At 38.7% G+C, this 26,398-nt stretch overlaps 1 protein-coding gene across 1 annotated transcript in view; it reads right to left on the reverse strand.

The window, feature by feature from the left end:
* Positions 1–26,398, reverse strand: part of AATF (apoptosis antagonizing transcription factor) — a 116,112-nt gene that overhangs the window by 76,258 nt on the left and 13,456 nt on the right. The gene's annotated exons all lie outside the window — the stretch shown is intronic.

Genomic DNA, 26,398 nt, shown 5'->3' on the forward strand with positions numbered 1-26,398 from the left:
ACCACCAACACCTTCCACCTTGCCCCCAGGAGATATGTGCCTCTGGTTTGAGATGCCACATCCTTCACTCCATCTCTCAACACATATCCTTATGGAAAAGTTCCTGTTCACATATGAAAACCCAAGCTAATGACTTTCTATTTGCAGTATTGAATTGTGTATTAAAAATTTGGGCATTGAGAATATATTCTCACCTGGTTCTCCTTGGAGCCAATAAGATGCATCTGTAATAGAACTGGTCAAGATGAAGTACATAGTCTACAGATAAAAACTTTCAGAATAAAAACTGGTTGGCCGGGCGCTGTGGCTCACGCCTGTAATCCCAACACTTTGGGAGGCCGAGACAGGTGGATCACGAGGTCAGGAGTTTGAGACCAGCCTAGCCAACATGGTGAAACCCCATCTCTACTAAAAAAAAATACAAAAAAATTAGCTGGGGGTGGCAGTGGGTGGCTGTAATCCCAGCTACTTGGGAGGCTGAGGCTGGAGAATTGCTTGAACCCAGGAGGTGGAGGTTGCAGTGAGCCAAGATCATGCCACTGCACTCTGGCCTGGACGACAGAGCAAGATTCTGTCTGGAAAAAACAAAACAAAACAAAACAAAAAGAACTGATCCTCGGGGAGGACTGCTTGAGTCCAGGAGTTTCAAGACCAGCCTGGGCAACACAGTGAGACCCCAGCTCTGACCAAAAAAAAAAAAAAAAAAAAAAAAATTTAGCCAGGCATGGTGGCACGTACCTGTAGTTCCAGCTACTTGGTGGAGGGGCCCTGAGGTGGGAGGATGGCTTGAGCCCAGGAGGTTGAGGCTGCAGTGAGCAGTGATCACTCCATGGCACTCCAGCCTGAGCAACAGAGTGAAGGTGAGACCCTGTCTCTAAAAAAAAACCACACACACAGAACAAAACTCATCCTCAGCCAGGGGCAGTGCTTGTGCCTATAATCTCAGAACTTTGGAGGCCAGGTGCAGTGGCTCATGCCTGTAATCCCAGCACTTTGGGAGGTGGAGGCGGGTGGATCACCCGAGGTCAGGAGATTGAGACCAACCTGGCCAACATGGCGAAACCCCGTCTCTACTAAAAGTATAAAAATTAGCCGGGCATGGTGGTGTGCACCTGTAATCCCAGCTACTCAGGAGGCTGAGGCAGGAGAATCGCTTGAACCTGGGAAGCGGAGGTTGCAGTGAGCTGAGATTGTGCCACTTTATTCCAGCCTAGGCGACAGAGTGAGACTCTGGCTCAAAAAAACAAACAAAAAAAACTTTAGGAGGCCAGGATGGGATGATTGCTTGGGCACAGGAGTTTGAGTCCAGCCTGGTGAACACAGTAAGACCCCAGCTCTACAAAAAATTTTTTTAAACTAGCAGGTTTTGATGGTGCGCACTGTAGTCCCAACTACTTGGGAGGTTGAGATGGGAGGATTGCTGGAGCCCAGGAGTTTGAAGTTACAGTGAACTACGATTACGCCACTACACTCCAGCCTGGGCAACAGAGCGAGACGCTGTCTCCAAAATCTCCCCCAAAAAAACAAAACTGGTCCTCTGACAACAGAATTCTTACCTTCTCTATCAGAATAACTCTACTCAAGGGGCTAACTAGACACTGAGAGTCACCATTTATGTGTTGAAAGCACTCAGACACCTCTCCTATAATCAAACTCTCACATTTCCAGTGACTGCTAGAAAATCTTCGTGTGGTTGTTCCATCTCTCCTTCACACATAGTGTCAGAAACAGAACTTTTTTCTTCCTACCTAATACCTCTCCCTGTCTGAACCTCTCTGCGTTGTTTAATGTGTTTTCATAGATCACTCACATTTGGGTGCTCTTATTCTAGATGTTTAATTGGTTGCTGAATTCTGTGTTTTCCATTCTTACTGTCACTAATAATTGCCCATTTATCTCTGGCCATGCTTCTATCACTCCTTCCATTTTTCACTTACGTAACTGTAGTCTCACAAGCATCCCTACTTCCGTTCAACAATCCCAACATTCATATATTTACATTTCACACAAACTGCAGCCCACACAAACTTAGGTTAAATGATGTTTATGTCTTATTCTTTCTTTTCTGCTTCTGCTTCTACCCTGTCTAGCATGAGCAGACTTCTCACTAGTTTATATCCCAACTTTTTCCATCAGTAGGACACGAATACATGAGTTAGACAAGTTCTCCATATATTTCATACTATAGCATTCTATTTCAACATCAGGCCTGAGAGCCAACCTACCTGAGACAGCCATCTCAGACTAGTCAGAAAGAACTCAATGGTCCAATAACTACTTTGCATTCCTTCAAATAATCTGCATATCAAACTATATAAATACAACTTCCTTGTTTAAAATAAGGTCTTTGATTACATCATTTCTAAATTCTGTAATCCTTTATAATTTGCATATCATACCACTTGGGAGAATTTGTAATACATAACTATCACCAAAAAAACTCAAAATGCCTTTGTTCCAAACCAAGATTCTTAACCAGTTGCTCTCTATCTTAAGAAAAAAATCAGTCTGGGCACAGTGGCTCACACCTGTAATCCCAGCACTTTGGGAGGACGAGGTGGGCAAATCACTTGAGGTCAGGAGTTCAAGACCTGCCTGGCCAACATGGTGAAACCCCGTCTCTACTAAAAATACAAAAAAATCAGCCGGGTATGGTGGTGCATGCCTGTATCTCAGCTACTCGGGAGGCTGAGGCAGGAGAATCACTTGGATCCGTGAGGTGGAGGTTGCAGTGAGCCAAGACTGCATCACTGCACTCCAGTCTGGGCGACAGAGTGAGACTCCATCTCAAAAACAAAAACAAAAAAACTAAGGCCTGATGTGGTGGCTCACACCCGTAATCACAGCACTCTGGGAGGCTGAGGTGGACAAACTGCTTGAGACCAGGAGTTCAAGACCAGCCCGGACAATGTAGGGAGACCCTGTCTCTACAAAAAAATAAAAAATTAGCCAGGTATGGCAGTGTACACCAGTAGTCCTAGCTACTTGGGAGGCTGAGGTGGGAGGATCCCTTGAGCCTGGGTGGTCGAGGCTGCAGTGAGCTGTGATCACGCCACTGTACTCCAGCTTGGGTGACAGAACAAGACACTGTCTCTAACAATAAAATTTTTAAAAATTAAAAAAAAAAGAAAACACTAAAAAAAATTTTCCCAGAAGGGACTTTGAAATAATTAGGCTAAGTGAAATAAGCCAGATGCAAAAGGAAAAATATTGTATAATTCCAGTTACATGAGGTACCTAAAATCGTTAAATTCATAGAGACAGAAAGTCCAACAGTAGTTACCAGGGGCTGAGAAGAGGGGAAATGGAGAATTACTGTTTAATGACACAGAGTTTCAGTTTGGGATCATGAAAAGGTTCTGGAGGTGGATGGTTGTGACGGCTGCACAACAGTGTGAATGTCCTTAATGAAAATGAACTGTCCACTTAAAATGATAAGCTTTATGTCATGTATATTTTACCGCCATTAAAAACAAAAAAAACAAAAAAACACCTGGGCCAGGCACGGTGGCTCACACCTGTAATCCCAGTACTTTGGGAGGCTGAGACGGGTGGTCACGAGGTCAGGAGATGGAGACCAACCTGGCTAACACCATGAAACCCCATCTCTACTAAAAATACAAAAAATTAGGCCGGGCGCGGTAGCTCAAGCCTGTAATCCCAGCACTTTGGGAGGCCGAGGCGGGCGGATCATGAGGTCAGGAGATCGAGACCACGGTGAAACCCCGTCTCTACTAAAAATACAAAAAATTAGCCGGGTGCGGTGGCGGGCGCCTGTAGTCCCAGCTACTCAGGAGGCTGAGGCAGGAGAATGGCGTGAACCCGGGAGGCGGAGCTTGCAGTGAGCCGAGATTGAGCCACTGCTCTCCAGCCTGGGCGAAGGAGCGAGACTCCGTCTCAAAAAAAAAAAAAAAAAATTAGCTGGGCGTGGTGGCACGTGCCTGTAGTCCCAGCTGCTCGGGAGGCTGAGGTGGAAGGATTGCTTGAACCCGGGATGGGGAGGTTGCAGTGAGCCAAGATTGTGCCACTGCACTCCAGCCTGAGTGACAGAGCAAGGGTCCGTCTCAAGGAAAAACAAAAACAAAAATAAAAGAATCCCAAAACCAGAGCACAATAAATAATCCCACCATCCCAGTTCATCGTTGTATAGAAAAGAGTCATCTATAATGCTTCAAACTGAGCCTACTCAAAAACAAACAAACAAAAAAACCAGGAAAAAACAATGGAGTATTATTCAGACTTAAAAAGGAAGAAAATTCTGACATGCTGCAACATGGATAAACCTTGGGGACATTATGCTAAGTAAAATAAGCCAGTTAGAAAAAAGACAAATACTATTTCCAATATATGAAGTACCTACAGTAGTCAAAATCACAGAGAGAAAAGCAGAATGGTGGCTACCAGGGGTTGGAGAAAGAGGGAAATGGGGAGCTGTTGTGTAATGGGTTGAGTTTCAGTTTTGCAAGATGAAAAAGTTCTGGAGATTGGTTGTACAACAATGTGAATATATTTAACACTACTAAACTGTACACTTAAAAATGGTTAGGATAGTAAATTTTGTTATATGTTGTGTACCACAATAAAAAATTTAGGCTAGTTACCATGGATCATGCCTGTAAATCCAACACTTTGGGAGGCCAAAGGCGAGGATCATTTGAGCCCAGGAGTTTGAGACCTGCCTATATAACGCAGTGAGATCCTGACTGTCCAAAAAAAAAAAGAAGAAGAAGAAAATCAGCCAGGCGTGGTGGCACATGCCTATAGTCCCTGATACTTGGAAGGCTGAGGTGGGAGGATCATTTAAGCCCAGGAGTGCGTGGGTGCAGTGACCCATGATCATCCCACTGCACTCAAGTCCGGGTAACGAAGCAAGACCCTGTCTCAAAAAAAAAAAAAAAAGAAAGAAAGAAAAATTAAAAGAACAAGAAGAGCAAAGTGTCTGGCCCTTAATTCCTGTAAGTACCATGTGTCCATGATCTAAAAAATAAAATCAACAACCACCCAGAGAATAAGCTGAAAGCAGTCTATATTATTTATAGCTACTTGTCCCCAACATGCAGGTCAGAATTTGACTCTAACATGTAGCATACCCAAGAATTGTGAAAATATCCAACAAAAGACTACAACTTTTAAGGGCCATTTTCAAGTAGCTACACGAGCCTTTTTATTTTGTTCAAGTCAGTTTTAAAAAAATCCATTGCAGATATATTAGGCAGCATATCAATCCAACAAGAAAGCAGAGAGCCAATATCAGTAAATCAAAGTGTGCCTTTCTGTTAAAACTCTCTCATATGTTCTCATTTTATACACCCCTTCACCCAGTCAGAAAGTAGCCCTGAAGTATTTAGGCTCCATTCAGGGATAGCAGTACCATGCATCAAAGTGTCAAGAGACCTACCAGAGATGAAATCTGCAAATCTGTGCTTCTAACCACCAAAAAAAAAAAGTTTATCAAAGTAAATGTCACCAGTGGCCCAACACATGGACAACTTCCTATAAAGAGACTTAGAACGCAGTTCTTATTTCTTTGCAATATTAGGGCTGCATTTCCTTCTAGATGGCATGTAAAATCTGAGACAATGGGACAATCCTTTGCTGCAAGTGGTAGGCCTCCTCCAAGCCAGAGCTGACAAGAGTGAGGGAAAGACTCTCTCCTGGAAACTCAAATCCATCAGTGAATTCTTCCCAGCCAAAACAAACAAACATTTAAAAAAAAACCACTCTCTATTGTTCATACAGGACTGAATTCTAGCTGTTCAACCCTGTGAATAATAAATAGAATGAATCAACAGTTTTTAATTCACCTCTATTTTTTCTCCCAATTATTACAAGAGTTAAAAGTTAAGAAAAGCAGCAAAGATTCATATACTTTCTTCCCTCTCCCTCTTGGCACATGGCCAGAAAACAAATGGATACTGTCAAGAATATATATGTTTATTTTACCCTACATGGTCCATTTCCAAAGGTCTTTCCCTTAAGAGGATATTAAGAAGGACATATGCCTCATCATATTACCAAGATTCAACCTAAGCATCTGGCCACCAGCTTTAGGAATAATTTTCAGTAGAGGATAAATGTAAACAGTACTTTACTGGGAGTTAGGGGCCCTGTATTTTAACCGACACTGTCACTAACTAGTCATGTTATGCTGAATGGGTATCTCTTTGAGTCTCAATTTTCTCGTTTATAAAATGTGGACAAGCCTTTGCTTGTTGATCTCACAGAATAAGGTAAAAATAGGAACTGTGTTATTATATACTAAGGCATTTTAGAATTTTTTAAATGCTGTAAAAATAGAAGGCATATTACTATCAAAAATCATATTTCACATGGTAAAAACCTTAAGCTCTGCTTGTACTGGGATTGGACAGTATTCACAGACTCCTATATTAGGTATTCATTTAGATGCTACCCATATGCAAGCATTCTATATATAAAATGTCACCAGTCTAAAAACCATTTTCACCTAACAGCTTTATTTTTTCCCCTGATTCATCTAGGCCGTCCAACATAAACAGAACTGTAAGCGAGGAATAAGTTTGGGCATGGACACACAGTTCATTAATTAGATTATAAACCAATAAGTACAATTTCTGGCAATGGCGTGAAGTGAGAACAGGAAGAGTGAGTGTATAAAGTAAATAAAGCTTATCTTATCAGTTCTTAAATATCTATACAGTTGTTTTTAAATAAATATGCAAACATTACAATTATTTATGTACACAAGTACACATAAACTCCCACATTCATATTACCCCAGATAAATACATTGAATTGGAATTTACAGATTACAAGAGCATTTTTTTCTCCTTCAAAAGTAACTCTAGAACTAGAGCTAAACTATAGGTCAAAATGACACACGATATATTGGCCTGAGAACAATACTTTTCATTCAAATCCACACAAGCCTGCCACTTGCACTAGTCATCCCCAGCAATTAATCCCCCAAGAAAGACATTTGATTAAATCTTTTCAAGCAAATCCTTTGCTTTGCTTTTGTTAGTTCACTTCTTGTCAACATCTATTAAAATATGCCTTTAATTCTCCCACAATCTTAAAAAACACCGATTCCACTGTCTTCAACTTTAATCAACTGTATGGCTGGCATTTTTCATTTCATAATAATGTGCTGCTTGGAATTCAAGAGGCAGGCTCAGCATCAATCATCTGGTAAGAATTTTTCCACTGCAATAAATATGCAAATGAGGAGAGCCAGTCAGTCGTATTTCAGGCCCGACTTGCTAGTGTTTTAAAAAAGACACAAATTTATTAATTGCCGGTGGCCAGAGGAATCCTATTACTTTGGGCATTGATTACAAAGCTGTGTGAGTGATTATTGTGCAACTCGCGGGCTACCCAGGCATGAGGAAAAATTATTAAAGCAAGGCAGAGATTATCAACTCAGAATAACAATAAGCCTTAACATTTAGGCCCTAACTTCTTCAACAAAGAATTGTGTGAAGGCTCCACTGTATCATAATTCCGAATTCAGTCAGTATTACTGTTTGGGCTTGTTCTATATTCCCCAAGCAGAATGGCGTTACCAGTAAGACAGAGGACTGCAGGTTACAAATTCCTCAACATCAACCATTTGGATAAGCTGCTATCATTTCCAACATATGGCCAACTAGAATTTTTAGATATCCAAGTATATACCTGTATGTGTGTATATATATACCTGTATATGTGTATATATATTCAGATTTAGATAAATGTGTGTGCTATTATGAGGACCATGGTTTTAAATGGAATAGTGTGAGGACTTCTGTCCCAGTTTGTTGGTGAGTTCTGCGGACTAAAAGTAGAATTTTTTTTTTTATGGTACAAAATAACCACAAGGATAACTTTTCAAAGCACAGTGTAGAGACTTATATTCTAAAATCATGAAGGCTAAGCCAAAAGCAGACGTGGGTTTTCATATCTCAGAGGGCACCACAGCAGAAGGCGTGCAATCTATGCAGGAGTCTACGGAGGAAACAACTTGATAGGCTAATTCTGAATGCAAAGTGTTTTTGTGAGAAACATTCAACCCAAGATATATTAAATCAAATAAGAAAAAGGACTCAGTGGACAAAACTTATTTTTTTCTCTTAAGAGAATGATGTGGGGAATTGGGGGAGTAAGTACAAGTTGAAATAAGGGAGAGCTGAAGAGACATATGATAAAATATATGTTGGGTGAGTCTCCTCATAGAAACAAAAAGAAAAAAAATTCTTACCATTTTACATTACTGCCACACTAAGTAGTAACATGATAGATAGTGTGCATTTGAGTTCTGTGGAGGGACATCCCACTCAAGCTGTAATTTCTGATCAGGCATGAATTTATAAAGAAGGGAAAAGAACTGCAGAATTTCTTAGGTTTCCCTGAATACTCTCTCAAATACCTTGATGAAGTATGTCAATAAATCCTTAAAAAGCCCTATAGGACACAGCAATCTAGCTGATCAATGTACTTCCCGAAATCTACTACAGTTACCTTCCACTTCACAGTTCCTAGACAACCTCCACAGCTACTGAGCACTTTGCCCAAAAGGAAAATTTACTCTCCCCCTTTAAACAGAAAAGAGTAAATGTTCAGAATATGAGGTACTTAAAAATCAAGTTTATTTACAAGTACTGTAATTGTTTAAACTGTCTTACAGTAGTTACTCAGGGAGAGTGGGGATACTTTCATTTTTATCTGATATACTTTTGAACTGTTTGAATATTTTATAAGCATATATTACTTTTATAATTTAAAATTTTATTAAAATTTAAAATAAACTGTGAAGAAAGGAAACTTATTAAAAATAAAATTAGAACCACAATCCAAGTAACCCCCTCTGATTTTTAAGAAGTCTCACTCTTTCATATTTTAACGTCTTTAAAAAAAACAGCCTCTGCTGTGGTGAAACTGTCTCTAACCAAATGCCCAAATTCTCTCTATAGTATGGGTCTGGAAAAAACGGATGAAAATGGAGATTCAGAAAATACCTTTCTAAAACAGGGATTCCATGCAGAATTAATCACTCCTCTCTCAGGATCCTTCATATCGTTACAACACTTAACCATTTTGTGCTGTGAGTCTGATTTCACCACCTTAAAGCTGCTTCAGGGCAGCTTCAGCCTGTCATCCAGCATCCAACACATCACCTGGGCCATAAAAGGTATTCTACAAATGTTTTCTTCATTTAGAGAGGTGTTGCCTAAGTCTCATGGCAGAATATGATCACACTACCACTTCAATATAAATGCTGAAAAACAAACAAAATGTAGACTACATACTTCCTAACTTTAATATCAACTATGTATCTTCAACAAACTGACCTTTTGTTAAGCAAGTAGTCAAACAACATTTTCTTTATTTTAATATAACAACTGTGAGATAATCGGGCTACTCCCGATTATCTTAAGAGTGTCTCAAAACCATTTTGCCAGACAGGAATTTAAAAACAAAAACAATTAACAACTTTTGCTAGGCACATTACAATGCATTCTCCTGCAAATTTAGTAATTACCATCCCTTAAATTGAAACACTGAGACTCAGAAAATAAAAGATTGTTTTAATTGTGTTTCTTTTAATACTAGTAAGACTAAGGTTTGTTTATTCTCCAACTCAAAATGAAACACTTTGAGAGGTTGTGTTTATGTAAAAACACTTAAATGATGCTTTAAAAGCAGCTTCACCTTACTATGAGCTCCTTGAGAGCAGAAACTGTTAACTATTCCCTTGGGTATGTTTGGTGTTGGCAAATGTTATTGAATGGATAACTGAAAAAGAAATAATAACATCCTAATATCTTCCTTGGTATGTACTTTTTACATGTGCATTTCAAGTCTTCAAAGAGCTAGCTGTATGTATAGTACTGTCTTTATTCACCTAATCCCTTCAAGAAGAGGAAAACAAATACTGTGGCCCAAGAGCTATACCCTTAAAAGATTGTACCATCACTATTCAGATTAATAGTTAATACTCAGTAAGGACCTGCTAAGTACCACACACTCGCCTAAGCACTTTATATGTACTAATTCATTTAAGTCCTCTAACAATCCTTTGAGGTAGATACTATTATTGCATCACCATTTTACAGATACAGAAATTGAAACACTACTATAAGCTTAAAAAACAATTGCACAGTTTTCATTTTCTAGATCAATGTACCCTTGAGGGTTATGTATCAAAACTATCTGGGAAACAGAGTGTAATGAAATTTTCAATTACTAAAAAAATGACAAAACTTCCCTCCCCAATACCATCACATGATAAAAAACACAAGTGAGATTCTGTTAAAATGTCATGTCCAAATTTGATTCCCACACTTGAAAAAACAGTGGAGACACTAAAGGAAGCCCACATCACATGGATGGAAAGCAGGTCCAGTAAGGCAAGATAAAGCAATACTTGCTGAATTTGAAAGAAGAATGTTAACAAATGGATTAATGGTCTCCAAAATTCAAAAGCCCACGTACATCACAGAAGATGCTTAGCTTTACTAATAAAAATAATTTTTTAAAGAAAAACTTAAAACAGTGGGATATTTTTCTGATAATGCTTGATGCTGGCAAAAACGTGCCGAAAGGGGCACTCTGTGTACACAACTGATGAGTTTAGTTAGCATAACATAGCCAGAAAGCAATCTGGCAAAACGTATCAAAGTTTTATATATGCCCAGCTCCTGACCTACTATTCTTCTAGAAACTAACCCTCAGGAAATAATTTTAAAGCAAAGAGGTAGGTACAAAAATGTTATTTTCAGCATTGTTTATAATAGGTAGAAACTGCAAACATCTTAAGTGTCCATTTATAGGGGACTACTTAATTTTAGTTTAGCCAGGTAACTTTTTGTGCAGCTGTTGAAAAGGATTAGTATAAAATGGAACTTGGCTTAAGTAAACCAAACTATAAAAAACTTTTTGGGATAAACGAAGTAATCTGAATATGAAGTACGCGTACAGTATTAGGAATATTAATTTAGTTAGGTGAGATGACAGTGTTACTAAGAAACATCCTCATTTTTTAGAGCTATAAACAGAAATATTTAGAGGCAAATGGCATGATGATTGTAATTTACTTTAAAACGCTTCAAAAAGAAAAAAAAGCAAATATAACAAACATTAATTTTAACGAAAAAAAGTAGACCTGCAGGCATTGACATGGGAAGATGTAAAGCATAATTTCATTTATGTTTTGAAAAAAGTTTATATTGACACAAAGTATCTGGAAGACAGATAAATTATTTAAAATGGTTATCTCTAGAGGACACTTATGAGTGGGAAAAAATACTTTCACAATCTACATTACATATTTCATTAAGTATTGTTGGGGGGGAAGAAATAGACTCAGTATTGTCTGAAAGAAAATAACACCTCACAACAAACAAGTTTTACTTTTATTATTTTTTAAGGCAATTAAGATTAAACTTCAACAATACAAAGAGGTCTTCTGAGGTAGATGTAATTCCAGAAAACCAAACAAGAAGAAACAGATTAAAGCAAAAAAAGGAGAATTAGAGTGGCATTAAGGTTGACTGACAAGGAGATCATCTATCCCTAGAACTAGTTCAAAATTTTCCCTGTTTGATTCACAAAAGAAATAGCAAGGACCAATAAATGTAAGGGAGCAAAAATGTTTATCTTCATTAAACATTGGGAAATGTAAATTAAAATAACAGATACCATTTCCCAGATACCACCTGTCAAAGTGACAAAGATGAAACAAAATTATTGTATCCGATGTTGACAAGGATAAGGAAAACTGACACTCATATAAAAAGGTGAGAATGTACAAACACAACTTCTCTGGAAGGCAACTTGGCTATATAGATAAAAAGCCTTAAAATTTTGCATATTCTTAGAAAATGTACTAATTCCACATTTAGAGATTTATGCAACAAAGTAAGTATGCATATGAGTAAAGATTTACTAATAATGATGTTTACTACATCATTTATAAAAATGAAAACCTGGAAACAATCCAAATGTCCAACAATAAAGAATTGGTTAAACTATCCACACAATGGAAACTCTATGCTATCATTAAAAATAATGCTATAGAACAATATTTAATGACAGGGAAAAATATTCATAATTTCTGTTAAGTAGAAAGAAATGGATTGCAAAACAAATTACAGAATAGAGTCCCATTTTTGTTCTAAGTACATAGCCACTGAGAAAAAAAACCTAGAAAAGATATTTACCATGTACCAAAATATTAAAAATACTTAACTCTTAGCTGCTAGGATTAGGGAAGAAATATTTCCTTAATTTTGCTTGGCTATTTTCTGTCTTTTCCTTTTTTTGTTTTTTTTTGAGACGGACTCTCACTCTGTCGCCCAGGCTGGAGTGCAGTGGCACGGTTTTGGCTCACTGCAACCTCTACCTCCCAGGTTCAAGTGATTCTTCTGCCTCAGCCTCCTGAGGCAGGGATTACAGACATGTGCCACCACGCCCAGCTAATTTCTGTATTTTTAGTAGAGACAGGATTTCACCATGTTGGCCAGGCTGGTCTTGAACTCTTAACCTCTAGTGATCCACCTGCCTCGGCCTCCCAAAGGTCTGGGGTTATAGGCGTGAGCCACCGTCCCCAGCCTGCTTGGCTATTTTCTAAATTTTATACAAGGATTACATATTGTATTTTTATAATTTATCATGAGAAAAAAACATTATTTATCACCTAAAAAATGGTCTTATCTGCCTAAAGGAGAAGGAACTAGATCAGCTGACCCCCTGAAAGTCTAACTCTTAGTGAATGAAACAGTATCCAGGAAATAGCATCTTTAGAAAAACTGAAGGACATGTCTACTTCTTGTGCTCTAAGCCTTCTGTCCTATACAAATTCATCTCCATATTTCTCCTGCCTTCATTGCTTTAAGCTGTGACATTTATTCCATATCTATGTTTCCTCATACTTTCTTTGAAAAGGGGAGAAAACCCTCAGATGAAAGAGTTAAGTTAAACCACATGCATGGTGACTGGGCAGTGTGGCCAAGAGCAACATTTGTGAGGCACAGCAGACCTCAGTTTCTACATTGGCTTTGCCTCTCACCAATCGTGTGACTGAAAAAAGCTACCTAACCTCTCCAAGCCTTGATTTCCTCATCTGTACAACACAGTTACTACAGCCTACTGCACAGGCTGCTGTGAGAGCTAAATGAGACCTTTGTACATACAGGCTTAATACAGTACATGGGAAGTGGTGCACAATTAACAATAGGAGCTTTTTTGTTATTTTTGAGTTTACTGGCATCTAGCATTGTATTTGCACAATAAAAATAACAAGACAGAGGAAAATTAATGCCTATTCTCAAAAATGTCATCCTTTTTTTATTTCTTTTTACTCATATTATTCTACCTTGTGTGTCTTACTGGGGACACCAGAAATGCTCTTTAATTTGTTGAGTTAGCTGGGCGCAGTGGCTCACGCCTGTAATCCCAGCACTTTGGGAGGCCAAGGAGGGCAGATCACAAGGTTAGGAGTTCAAGACCAGCCTGGCCAATATGGCAAAACCCTGCCTCTACTAAAAATACAAAAATTAGCCGGACGTGGTGGCGGTCGCCTATAGTCCCAGCTACTCTGGAAGCTGAGGCAGGAGAACTGCTTGAACCTGGGGAGGCGGAGGTTGTAGCAAGCCGAGATCGTGCGACGACACTCCAGCCTGGGCCACAGAGCGAGACTCTGTCTCAAAAAAAAAAAAAAAGAAAAGAAAAAAAAATTTATTGAGTTAAATTAACTCACCCTTGCCCTTGCCCTCAACCCTCACCACTGTTGACATCTGTGTAGCATACACTATGCCTCATCTTTAGCATGTAAGAATCCTTAAGAGATTGTCTGAGCAGCTTCTCCACCTGTAAACATTTTCCTTGTTATGAAACTGGGAACAGCTGGTATAAATTTCTTAAAATAGTAGCCTTTTGGATTTTTTTCAGAGGCAAATTTACTCAACTGTCCTAAGAAAAATAGGAACTGGTAGATTTGAGATTAAACACCAAGCAAAACAATCAGTATTACATGAAAGGCATTAAAAATTACCAAAGAACTCAAGCTAAAGTTAAGTGTGTCCATGTATAACAAACTTTCAAAGCAGGTCATATAAGCAAACTTATTTGGGGACAGGTTAAAAATATAACAATTATATTATAATAATCAAGAGATAATTATGTCTTAAGGTGTCATGACATACAGACTTTCTCTAAGATAATTCTTTTTTTTAAGAAGCAGGGTCTTGCTCTGCTGCCCAGGCTGCAGTACAGTAGCATGATTACTGCTCAATCCAGCCTCGAATTCCTGGGTTCAAGCAATACTCTCGCCTCAGCCTCCCAAGCAGCTAGGACTACAGGTGCATGTGTGCCACTTTGCCCACCAGATAATTCAAAAGTAACATTATAGGTTATGTCCTTTTTTCCTCACCCCACCATCCCCAGCCTCCTCTCCTTGTCAAACTGCCATTCAAATTTCACAGAAGAAAACATAAGTGGAGGAAAATATATACATATTAAAATATCTGGAAATTGTTAGTAATGTTTTCCCTGAGAAGTAGATGTGGGAATTTGGAAAACTAGGAGAGCTTTTACTTTTTCCTTTATATACATCTATACTATTTACATTTTTTTCACAGTGAAGACGTACTGCTGTATATACATTTCAACGTAATTAATAGAAGAACATATGGACAAATTAAATCCCATAAAACCCTTGGCAAGTTTCATAAATACCAGGTGGAAAAAAATGTCTCCATTATTTTGGAAAATGCTTTGCAGCTTCTCATGATACTTTTAGGGATAAACTAGCTAGTATTAGGAAAATATACTATGAGTAGATAAGCATTAGCGATGGTTAAAACTGGAAAGGAGGAACCTACTGAACCACTGGTCTGATTTCATGTTTCTAACTGCTTTTTACACTCTCCTACATATCAAGATGAAGACCACCACTGGCTTAGACAAAGGCTTCCAAAAGAAATGATAACAACCCAAATACTCTTGAAAAGTCATTTCATGCAAAAGCAACTGAACAGGAATATTACAAAACAGCTGTTTGACATAAGCACAGGGTTATACTTGTCTCCATTTCTGGGATTATTTGGGTTATGAAAGGCAACTTCATTTATCGGTACAACTACTATTATCAAGAGGGGAAATCCACAAATTCAGAATACAGAGAATGACAACTCAACGTTATTATACCTTTTAAAATACATTTAGCCAAGTAGGGGCCACCCCATAAATGTTATATGTCTTCTAGGAAAATGTTTTCCTTTAAACAAAGGATTTACTTTCTACTTTTTCACCACAGCCCCCTCTTTTGAATAATTTGTTCCTATTTTGGTACAATGTATCCTTAAGGAGTTTCAATGAGTTGTGAAATAATTGTTACTCACAAGCAAAAAGAAAGGAAAAAAGAAAGAAAGAAGAAAGAAAGAAAAAGCAGGATTAACTGCAATTGCCCCTACAACTGAGAAACTTGCATCTTGCACTTTCACCATGTAAATAATGCACAGATCCTGCGGGAACATGCCAAACACCAGGATTCTTAATTAATGGAGCTCTTTAATGTGCAAATCAGGAACAAATTGCAAGTTCTGACTTGCATTGATTATGAAAACATTAATTGAATGAGCAAGACCCTAAAAAAGACAGAATCCCAAGTCTTCCAAGAGACAGAAAGAATACAAAGCTCTGGAAACCAGACAAGTCTGGCCAATGTCTAAAATGTAAACCTAAAACTGAGTGTTCTCACTAGTAAACAATGAATTAAAAAACGAGAAACAAACAAAAAACCCCAACAGTTTCATCAGACAGCAATCACGATAAATGCATCTATTACACTATCATCTTGCATTAAGAAAAAAAAAAAAAAATGTTTACTCCAGAAGCTTACAGACACTGCTTTAAGAGGGGGAAAAAAACACTTTCTATACACACACACTTACATGTATATAGGTGTAACAAAACAATGCTGTCTCTTTAAAAAAAAATTCATCCTATATAAATTATAGCCATAAACTTTTCCTGCAGTGCAGCCTAATTAATTCTTGTTCTATACACAAAGGGAAATGCTGGGTGACAAATGGGTGTGAAGCCAGAAAGCTGCCAGGTCTGCAAAACATTTTCTACTTCAATTTATAAGCAATTTTGCAGTAAATCATCAACCAGAACCTGGAATCTCAGGAATCTCTGAGTGTCCAAACCACATTATATCACTTATCAAAGAGAGAAGGAAAAAGAGTTTAAAGACATCTCATTTTTCAGTTCTAACCCACATCAAAATCTAGAAGCTCTGTGTAATCTATTATTCTCTTCTGGGTAAGGTTCTAGTACCAAGGATATATATTTCAAGCAAAAATGACACTATAGGTCGATGTAGCCCATTCCTCTATCCCTAAAAGTACTGTATCATGTACCCATTACCATAAGAAATATTCCCAGATTTATCTGGGAATAAGCACACACATACCCCCTCCCTCAATCCAAGCAAAACGTACACAACAATCAAGCCAGGCTGAAGGGTTCAACAGAGAGCCACTGCGGAAAACAGGTGGAAAATACTCCAAGGATACAAGATTAGTGGAGAGGAAAATAGAAACTCATAGAAAACAAAGAAGAAAGCTGGGCTGCCTCTTTGCACTCAGACCTTTCTCCCATTCCTAATCCATGGTAGCCACTGATCTGTCCCAATAATTTTACCTTTTCCAGAATGTCATATAAATGGAATTTCCAAGTATAAAACCTTTTGAGGCTGGCATATTTCACTTAGTATAATACCCCTGAGGTTCATCCACGTTTTTGCATGTATCAATAGTTTATTCCTTTTTATTGCTGACTAATATACAATTTGTTGCACATTGACATTTGGGCTGTTTCCAGTTTTTGGTGATTATAAATAATGCTGCTATGAACGTGCATGTACAAGACTTTGTGTGAATGTATGTCTTCATTTTTCTAGGGCAGATATCTAAGACAGAGACTACTGGATCAGGCTCATATGATGAATATATGTTTAGCTTTATTTAAAAACTGCCAGACTGTTTTTCCAAAGTGGCTGTACTATTTTGCATTCCCACCAGCAATGTATGGAAGTTCCAGTTGCTCTACATTCTTCCCAGCACTTGGTGTTGTCGGGTGTGTATTTGTGTTTGGCCTAATAGGTATGTAGAGGTATCTCCTTGTGGTTTTAATTTGCATCTTGCTAAACATTAATCATTAAGTTAAATCTCTTTTCATGTGCTTATTTATTATCATATATTGTCTTTGGTAAAGTGTCCAAATCTTTTGCCCATTTTTTTTTGAATGGGTATTTTTTAATTGTTGAGTTTTGAGAGTTCTTTATACACTCTGGACACAAGCTGATTGTTAATTATGTGATTTGCAAACATTTCCTCTTGGTCTATAGCTTATCTTTTCATTATTTTGACATATCTTTCACAGAGCAAAAGATTTTAATTCTGATTTGGCCCAATTATCAATTTGTTCGTTTATGGATTATGTTTTTGATATTGTATTTAAAAACTGCCTAACCCAATGACATAGAGTTTTCTCCCATATGTTTTTCAAAACACTTTATGATTTATATTTAAGTTAATATAAATTGACTGTCTTGTGTTAATTTTTATATCAAGTATGAGGTACAGGTTGAAGTTCTTTTTTTTTTTTGCAAATGAGTGCACAATTGTCCCAGCACCATTTGTTGAACAGACTATCCAGGCCGGGAATGGTGGCTCATGCCTGTAATCTCAGCACTTTGGGAGGCCGAGGCAGGAGGGCAGGAGTTCGAGACCAGCCTGGGAAACGTAAAAAGACCTCATCTCTAAGAAAAATAAAGAAAATTTAGCAGGCCATGATGGCATACACCTGCAGTCCCAGCTACTCAGGAGGTTAGGGTGGGAAGATTGCATGAGCCAGGAGCTCAATGCTGCAGTGAGCCATGATCGTGTCACTGCACTTCAGCCTCCACAAAAAAGGAAGACCGTCTCTTAAAAAAAAAAAAAAAAAAAAAAAAGAAATAAAGAAACTATCCATTCTCCACTGACTTGACTTTGCACCTTTAAAAGTCAACTGCCCATTATTTGTATGAATTTGTTTCAGAACTCTCTATTCTATTCCACCGATTAAGGTAACTTTTTTAAAAAGTAACTTTTAAAAGGAGTAAACCCACAAAAGAAAGGCAAAGAATGAGAGACGGGATAGCAACTCAGTTCTGTAACCTACCTATACAATTATTAGAATGTTTAAAATTAAGAACATACCAAATGTTATGAGGAAGTGGAGCAACTAGAAATCTTATACACTGCTGGTGGGACTGCAAAATGGTATAACCACTTTGGAAAATAGCTTGGCAGTTTCGGAAGTTAAACATGCATTTACCATGTGACTCAGCCATTCTATTCTTAGCTACCCAAGAGAAATGAAAGTCTGTGTCCATATAAAAACATCTATACAAATGTTTGTAGCAGATTTATTTGTAATAGCCAAAAACTGGAAACAAAACAAATTGTGGTACATCCATACAATGGGATACTACTCAGCAATAAAAGGCAATGAACTACTGACACATGAAAAAATATGGAGGATGCTCAAAATAATTATGCTGAGCAAAAGCCAGACTAAAAAGGATACAAACTGTATAATTCCACTTAAATAGAATTCTAGAAAATGCAAACTAACCCACAGTGACAGCAGATTTAGTGGTTGCCTAGGGACAAACAGGGAAGGCCAGGAGGGAAAGATTATAAAGAGGCTGAGGAAACTTCTGGGGATGAGAAATATGTTCATTATCTTGACTGGTGATGGTTTCCCGGATGTATACAAATGTCAAATTACACACTGGACATATGGGCAATTTATTATGTCAATTATATCTCAACAAACCAGTTTCTGAAAAAGCAAATGGACAAATAATAACTGACTTAGCTAACCTAAGCAAGATGACTGGGGTGCTAGCAATGAAGAATCAGATGCAACCTCACTTACAGCCCAGAAACAGAATGCAGAGGATTCAGGAACTGGCAGTGCCCAGCACCTCTAGAAACGGAGATCAAAGCAGGCCTAAAAACAAGTGGAGCAGTTAAAATATCGTTATCTTCTTATTTAGGCAAAATTTAGAGGTTTATCCTTGAAGAGAGCTAAAGAGAGGGTCTTTGGACAGGGAGATTCCAGATCATAGTTGAGGGCAAAGGCATAATATTGAAAACAGGGGGACTAAGCTGAAGTTTACAAACTGAATGCCTAGATCTCCAAGCCTACCCACCTCCTAGAATGTTGGCCACCAGGCAGGAAACTGGAAGTCCTCTAGATTTTGATCTCATAAAGAGCAAAGATCTAAAGATACTGCCATTGGGAGTTCTTCCAAAATGGCACAGATAGATGGCTTTACAATGGAAACCATAGACAAAAAGCCCCATCCAACATACAAAGTTCCCAATCAACTTTTTGGTATGATACACTTAAAAATCAACAGACAGCGCAGAGGATCACCAAAATCCAAGAAAAACATGTAACATGTTACACAGGAGTTAAAGCAAAAGCAAAAAAAAAAAAAAAAAAAGCAGCTTAGAGGAAACAGACTATGCAGGAAGAACACATACAAAAATACATAGGCCAGGCGCTAGGGTTCACATCTGTAATGTCAGCACTTTGGGAGGCTGAGGCAGAAGGATCACTTGATCACTCGAAGCCAGGAGTTCAAGACCAGCCTGGGCAACACAGCAAGGCCTCATCTCTATTAAAAATAAAAAATAGCCAGATGGGATGGTATGCACCTGTAGTCCTAGCTACTCAGGAGGCTAAGGCAGGAAGATAACCTGAGCCCAGGAGTCTGAGGCTGCAGTGAGCTATGATCACATCACTGTACTCCGGTCTAGGTGACAGAGTGGGACCTTCTCTCGAAAAAAGAAAAAAGAAAAAAACCCAAACAATAAATAAAATAAAATAAAATAAAAATATGATAGAAGAGGCCATGCACGGTAGCTTACGCCTATAATCCCAGTGCTTTGGGAAGCCAAGGCAGGTAGATCACCTAAGCTCAGGAATTTAAGACAAGCCTGGCCAACCCAGCAAAACCTCATTTCTACAAAAACTACAAAGAATTAGCCAGGCGTGGTGGCGTGCACCTGTAGTCCCAGCTACTTGTGGGGCTGATGCAGGTGGACTGCTTGAGCCCAGGAGGCCAAGGCTGCAGTGAGCCGAGATCAATATCAAGCCTGGGTGACAAAGTGAGAGCCTATCTCAAAAAAAAAAAAAAAAAAAAAAAAGAAAGAAAGAAAGAAAGAAAAAGAAAAAAGAAAAAAATAGAAGAAAACTTTAAAAACTCAATAGAAAGTACTGAAAATAAAGCTGAGGAAATGTCTTAGAAGAGAGAGGGAGGGATGAAAAACTGAAGAGAAAAAGAATCACAGAAACAGTCTGATGCCAAGTAATAGGGCTTCCAGAAAGAGAGAGGACAGAGAGAAAGGAAACACAGGGGAGAAAGTAAAGAACAAAATAATTTCAAGAGGATTTTCCAGGACTGAAAGATATGAATTTCTAGATTGAAAAGGCCCTCCAAGTGCTCCAGACAACAGACAAAAACAGATCTACGCTACGGTGCATCATCATGAAATTTCAGAATTCTGTGGACAAAGAAAAGTCTGCAGTTTCCAAAAAGGAAAAAAAAAAAAATAATAAGGCAAGATCTGGAATCAGAACAGCTTCTGATTTACCAATTGCAACTTTAGAAGCTGAAATACAATGTAACATTCTATAGAATTCTATATACAAACCATCAATCCTGATGATAGAATAAAGGTATTTTCAGACAACTGAAGTCTAAAAAAATTTACCTCCCACACACCCCTTCTCAGCAAGCTATGAGAGGATGTGCAACAAAAATTGGAAGTAGCCAAGAAAGACTCTGGAATAGGAGATCCACAGAAGCAAGAAGCTAAGGTAACACCCAGGATGATGGTGAAGGCACATCCCAGCATGACAGCTGGACACCTGAGAAGGTGAACAGGCCAGATGAGAGCAGGTCGAAAAGCTCTGGGAGAGACTTAAGGAACATCAACTGGCACAATATTTGATGCAACTTAAGACTTGAGAAGAGATTTAGCTAACTGGAGAAAAGTTTGGGCTTGAATTACTACACAGAAAACTCAAACAAAAATGTAACAATTAACTCTAGAAAACAAAACAATGTGTGAGAAAGGAAAATAATCATAGTATATTTATTACATGACTCAGCTGTGAAAAGTGTTTACAGACATAATGTAAATACTGAACACTGATCTAACCAAATTACAATATAACCACAAAGGGACAAATTAATAACATAACCAGAAAGTATGCATGAGTGTAGTAGGAATAAGAGCTAAATCTTCATTTTTATAAAGGGGAGTCAACAGGTAATGCCTAAAACTGAAAAGTCAAGTAGAAACAAACCATGTTAATTAGAGAAATCCATGGATTCAAAACAAAAAACAAAAAAAGATACAACAAAATAACTTAAAATATAATTGTTGCTTCAGGAGAAAGGGTTATGGCACAGAAGTGATACACCCAAGCAGCAGACTACTGGTTTTCATAACAAGCTTCCTAGAATTATCTGACTCTTTAAATTGTATATAGGTATTGGATACAAATTTTAAAAGGAGGGCACAGTGGCTCATGCCTGTAATCCCAGCATTTTGGGAAGCCAGGGCAGGAGGATCACTTGAAGCCAGGAGTTTGAGATCAGCCTGGGCAACATGGTGGGCAACCCCATCTCTACCTCTCCCCCTCCCCCGCCAAGAAAGGAAAATGTCCAAGATAAACAAAAAATCTGGTTGAGGCAGGAACAATTCCAGGAATTAAAATGACTTTACAACAACAACAAAAAAACTTTAAATTTACATAATATGCTCTTATTAATTATACAGAAAAGGAACACTCAGGAATCAAAAGACCCCTTAAAGATTAAAAATATGATTTAAAATGAAAACTTCAGGGTGGGCATGGCGGTTCACACCTGTAATCCCAGCACTTTGGGAGGCTGAGGCAGGAGGATCACTTGAGCCCAGGAGCTCAAGACCAGCTTGGGCAACATAGTGAGACCCCATCTCTACTAAAATTTTTTTTTAAATTAGCCAGGCAAAGTGGCACACACCTGTAGTCCCAGCTACTTGGGAGGCTGAGGCAGGAGTATCACTTGAGCCCAAGAGTTTGAGGCTGCAGTGACTTATGATCACGTCACTACACTCCAGCCTGGGCAACACAGCAAGACCCTGTCTTACAATAAAATAAAATATGAACTCAGCAGCTTAAAAATAACAACTTAAAAAATTGATTTTTTTTTAAGAAATCTGGAAATCAGCTTCAAAAATCTTTCAGAACATAAACATGGTAAAATCACAAAAAGATGGAAAATGTTAAATAACACATAAGAGACACAACGCTAATTCAGGCTTAAAATCTAAAAGAACAGAGAAAATGGAAGGAAGAAAATTATTAAAGAAATATTAGAAAAGATTTTCCCCAAACTGAAGGACCCCAGTCTTCATACTTACTAAGGTAAATGTTTAGCATAATAAATAAAAAATGACCCATACTTAGACATCTCTTCAGGCAATTTCAGAAAATCAAGAATAAAGACAGCCTGGGGAACACTGCAAGACTCCCTCTCTACAAAAAAGAAAAAAGAAAAAAATTAGCTGGACGTGGTGGCACGCACCTGAGGCCCAGCTACTTGGGAGGCTGAAGTGGGAGGGTCACTTGAGCCCAGGAGTTCGAGGCTGCAGTGAGCCATGATTGCACCACCACACTCCAGCCTGGGCAAGAGATGAAGGCCCTCTCTCAATAAAAAACAAAAATACCAGAAAAGATCCCAAAGATGAAAAGATCCCAAACATGTCTAGAGACCAAAAATAAGTCATCCACAAAGGAATGAGATTCATACCTTGTCACTGGAAAACACTGGGATGGTAGAAGACAATAAGGCACATAGTAGGCTGAATAATGGTCCCCCAAAGATATCTACATCCTAAACCCCGAACATGTGAATGTGGCTTTGTCAGTAACATATCAAAAAATCAAAAAGACTTTGCATATATAATTAAGGATCTTGAGATTATCCTGGATAAGCCAGGTGGTCCAATGTGATCTCAAGGGTCCTTATAAGAGGAAGGCAATAGGGTCAGAGTCAGGAAAGGAGAGGTTGGAGAGATGGAATTGCTGGTTTTAAAGATGGAAGAGGACCATGAGCAAAGAATGTGGCCGCCTATAAAAGCTGGAAAAGGCAAGCAAACAGATTTCTCCCCTACAGCCTCCAGGAACAAAGCCCTGCTGACACCTTGATTTTAGGAGTTGTGACCTCCAGAACGATATGATAATCAATGTGTGCTGTTAAGTCACCAAGCTTGCAGTAATTTGTTACAGCAGCAAGAGGAAACCAGTAACAGGCAATACTTTCTAATTCTGAGGGAAAGTAATTTTCAATCTAGAAAGGTCTACCCAATCAAACAAGAATATATCAATGAGGAATGAGGGCACAGTATTTTCAAACCTACAAGAACTCAGATAACTTACTCTGGATGCATGTTTGGCAGCAAACTGACAGAGTAAACTGAGATAACAAAAGAGAGCCTGAAAACCCGAAAGCGATAGCTCTCCCCAGAAGAGCAATGAAAGGCCCAAGAGCACAGCTGTGCTACTCCTAGAGAACAACCAGCTCAAAATGGAAAATTTAACACAAGAGATGGCATGATGTAAAGTTTAGGAAAAAAAGGATTGAGATGATAAAACTGAGCTACGGTGGGGGGGGGAGAGGGGCAAAAGGGAAAAAATAAATTAATAGGAAGCAAACTGAAAATAGCATGATTTTAAGCTGGTGATGGAGAGCAACTAAAAACTTGAACTAAACTAGGAATATTCTCCTTTGAGTGGCCTAGGAGCCATGACTGAAAAAACAGGGAAGAAAACACAATTTTCCAATTCTTCCCTGTCCTAGTAGTCTACCTTATTTACATGGTAATTACACTGTAAATGCAGTTTATTGGTTTTTCTGTTTTGTTTTGTTTTAAAGACAGTCTTGCTCTTTCACCCAGGCTGGAGTGCAGTGGCATGATCTTGGCCCAACGCAACCTCCGCCTTCTGGGTTCAAGCGATTTTCCTACCTCAGCCTCCTGAGTAGCTAGGATTACAGGCACCCGCCACCATGAGATGGTCCACATTGCTATCTAAGGCACTCCTGTGCACTGGCCCATCTCCACTCTATCCCCACTCATCCACTATAGGACACTGTGACAACAGATGTCCCCCTCTCCTGCATCATCAATTTCTCCCTCTCTGCTGGGTCACTCCTATCAACATACAAACACGCTGATATTTCACCTTAAAAAAAAAAAAACAAGCAAAACACCCCTCTCTTGACCACATCCTTCACCATCTAATGCCCCATTTCTCTGCTCCCCTTTAAAGCAACAACCCTTCAAAGAGCTGCCTATACTTTACTATTTCATTTTCCCCATTTTCTTTTTTTGTTTGTTTCTTTTTTAAAATTAATTTTTAAAAATTGAGACAGGGTCTCACTGTGTTGCCCAGGCTGGTCCTGAACTCCTGGGCTCAAGTGATCTGCCCATCTTGGCCTCCCAAAGTGCTAGGGTTACAGGTGTGAGCCACTGTGCCCAGCCACTCCATTCTCTCTTAAACCCATTCCAGTCAAGCCTGTAAGCCGCCCAGCCTGCCAAACTCCATCAAGGTCAAGGATGCCCACCATGCTGCTAGATAAGTCAGTTCTCAATCCCCATCTTACTTCCGTTAGCAGCAGTCTCACCTTTCATATCAGAGAATAAATAAATCAAGACAGTGATATAAACAAATTATCTAAAATTACAGAAGTAAAACAAATAAAATGAGACTGAATGTCAGTCAAAGGAGTACTGTCTTCCTGAAGTCTTCTGTATATTTATCTTACTCCTGTGTGATTTTAAAAAAACAATTTAAGAACAGGTTTTAAGACATAAACAATAGAGTATCATCTTATGCAGCAGTTGGGTTCTAAAGTCTGAGCATAAAGCAAAAAATCAAGTTTTGACAAAACCACTTTGAAAATCCCTTATATTGTACGTAATATGTGGCATTGTGCTATCTTTCAATAAGTCCAACACAGCCAGTCTTTCCCCTCGAACATTAGCCCATACAGCACTTTGCCAATTAAACACAGATGATTCAATTTAGGGACCGTCCTGTACAAAGACCGCATGCTGTAACTTTAAGCACTAGATTGATATTCTGTTGATCGATGCTCACTAAAGAGGTACCCAAGAACAAAAAATAACCAAGGCAATAAAAGAATCCGCCTGCCATCTCATGCATACCCTACGCTCACTGAATAAAGTGGCAGGCAGAATTATTGGCACTACATAAACAGTTTCTCTCTCCTTGGTTTTTGTTTTGTTTTGTTTTGTTTGAGATGGAGTTTTGCTCGTCAGGCTGGAGTGCAATGGCGCGATCTTGGCTCACTGCAATCTCCACCTCCCGGGTTCAAGTGATTCTCCTGCCTCAGCCTCCCGAGTAGCTGGGATTACAAGCGTCCGCCACCACTCCCGGCTTATTTTTTGTATTTTTAATAGAGAGGGGATTTTGCCATTTTGAACTGGTCTCGAACTCCTGACCTCAGGTGATTGGCCTGCCTCGGACTCCCAAAGTACTGGGATTACAGGCATGAGCCACCGTGCCCAGCCTCTCCCTCTTTTTCTTTTGGCCAGGCACATATAGTTATGTTTGAGTTAATTAAATGTACATATAAAGAGGTTCCATTGTGCAATGATATGTACAACTTCACCATGAATATAGTGACACAGTGATCCTACTATGGAGCTACTAGCTACTCCAAGTCAGGGCTACTTTCTTATCTAACTCATTACTATTAAAAATTATTTTTCTGAGCTACTCTGGGCCACTCTGCCTATGGGATAGCCCTGCTCTGTCTATGGAGCAGTCAAAAAAAAAAAAAATTGTTTCTGGTGCTGAAGACAACTCTCACTCCTAAGAAACCCAACCCCAAAACAGTGAAATGCATTTTCTAGCTAGATTGGTATCAGTAGTTTTTAAGCTGCCCTTAGCTCCCATGGGTCTGTGACCCATTTAGGACTTATATTTTCAGGGTAGGTAGAATCAGTGCCTAAGAATCCGTGACACTCCCCTCCTCATTCCACCACTTGGTGACTTTGGAAAAGTTCTTGCTCTGTGATCCAGCTTTACTCTCTACATTATATAAATGCCTAATTAACTAAGTTGGACAAAGTAGTAGCTCAAAAGGGACAAAAAGTCTTCCTACACAAAACTCACTCTAATAAACAGATAAAACACAGCATATGTTATTTCAATGCTAACAGGTATTATGTAAATATCAAACAGAAACTTATCAAGAAATGATTGCCTTCATTTCCTACCTACAGTTTAGCAAAAA

Source organism: Pongo pygmaeus, chromosome 19, assembly GCF_028885625.2.
Source record: "Pongo pygmaeus isolate AG05252 chromosome 19, NHGRI_mPonPyg2-v2.0_pri, whole genome shotgun sequence".
NCBI lineage: Eukaryota > Metazoa > Chordata > Mammalia > Primates > Hominidae > Pongo > Pongo pygmaeus.